Raw genomic sequence first — 1,223 nt, 5'->3', positions numbered from 1 at the left:
AATAAGTGCATAAGAATTACTAGATTTTGATTTTAGGTCATTTTTGTTTTTGTAATGTTTCTTTCTGTCAATTTTAGTTCTTATATGTGTAGTTAATCCAATAAGTGCCAAAGTCTCAATACATTAATATTTTAGGTCATTTTGGTCTTTACTAGGTTAAGGGATTACGGTTCAGGTTTTAGGATTTAGGTAGTAGGAGTTAGGTTTTAGGATTTTTGTTTTTGGTTTTAGGTTTTTGGGTTTAGGATTTTTGTTTTTGGTTTTAGGTTTCAGGGTTTAGGGTTAGGGTTTAGGGTTTAGGGTTTAGGGTTTAGGGTTTAGGGTTTGATTTTAGTGTTTATGATTTAGGTTTCAGGGTTTAGGGTTAGGGTTTAGGGTTTAGGGTTTAGGGTATAGGGTTAGGGTTTAGGGTTTAGGGTTTAGGGTTTATGGTTTAGGGTTTATGGTTTATGGTTTAAGGTTTAGGGTTTAGGGTTTTGGGTTTAGGGTTTTGGGTTTAGTGTTTCGGGTTTAGGCTTTAGTGTTTTGCGTTTCGGGTTTATGGTTAAGGGTCTAGGTCATATCTTGTTCATTTTTGTTCTTAATCAATGTAGTTCCTCGAATAAGTGCATAAGAATTACTAGATTTTGATTTTAGGTCATTTTTGTTTTTGTTATGTTTCTTTTTGTCAATTTTAGTTCTTATATGTGTAGTTCGTCCAATAAGTGCCAAAGTCTCAATACATTAATATTTTAGGTCATTTTGGTCTTTACTAGGTTAAGGGATTAGGGTTTAGGGTTTAGGTTTTATGGTTTAAGGGTCTAGGTCTATTCTAGTCCATTTTTGTTTTAATCAATGTATTTCACGAAATAATTAAAAGCATAATTCTCAATGGATATAGATTTTAGATCATTTTGTTGTTTACTAGGTGTAATCAAGTCTATTTTGTTTCTAAAACAATGTAGTTCGTCTAATATGTGCAAAAGATTCAATATATTAATATTTTAGGCCATTTTGATATGTTTCTTTTTTTTCCGTTGTAGTTCTTATTCATTTTAAGGTTTAGGGTTTAAGATTAAGGGTTAAGGGTCTAGGTCTATTCTAGTTCATTTTGGTTATGAAAAAAATGTAGTTCGTCGAATAAGTGTATAAGTCTCATTGGATTTAGATTTTAGGTTATTTCGGTTTTTGATATGTTTCTTTTTGTCCATTTTAGTTCTTATTCATTGTAGGGTTTAGGTTTA

The sequence above is a fragment of the Cicer arietinum genome, chromosome 3 (genome assembly GCF_000331145.2).
Source record: "Cicer arietinum cultivar CDC Frontier isolate Library 1 chromosome 3, Cicar.CDCFrontier_v2.0, whole genome shotgun sequence".
Lineage (NCBI taxonomy): Eukaryota > Viridiplantae > Streptophyta > Magnoliopsida > Fabales > Fabaceae > Cicer > Cicer arietinum.
Note: the sequence above shows the minus strand (reverse complement) of the source record.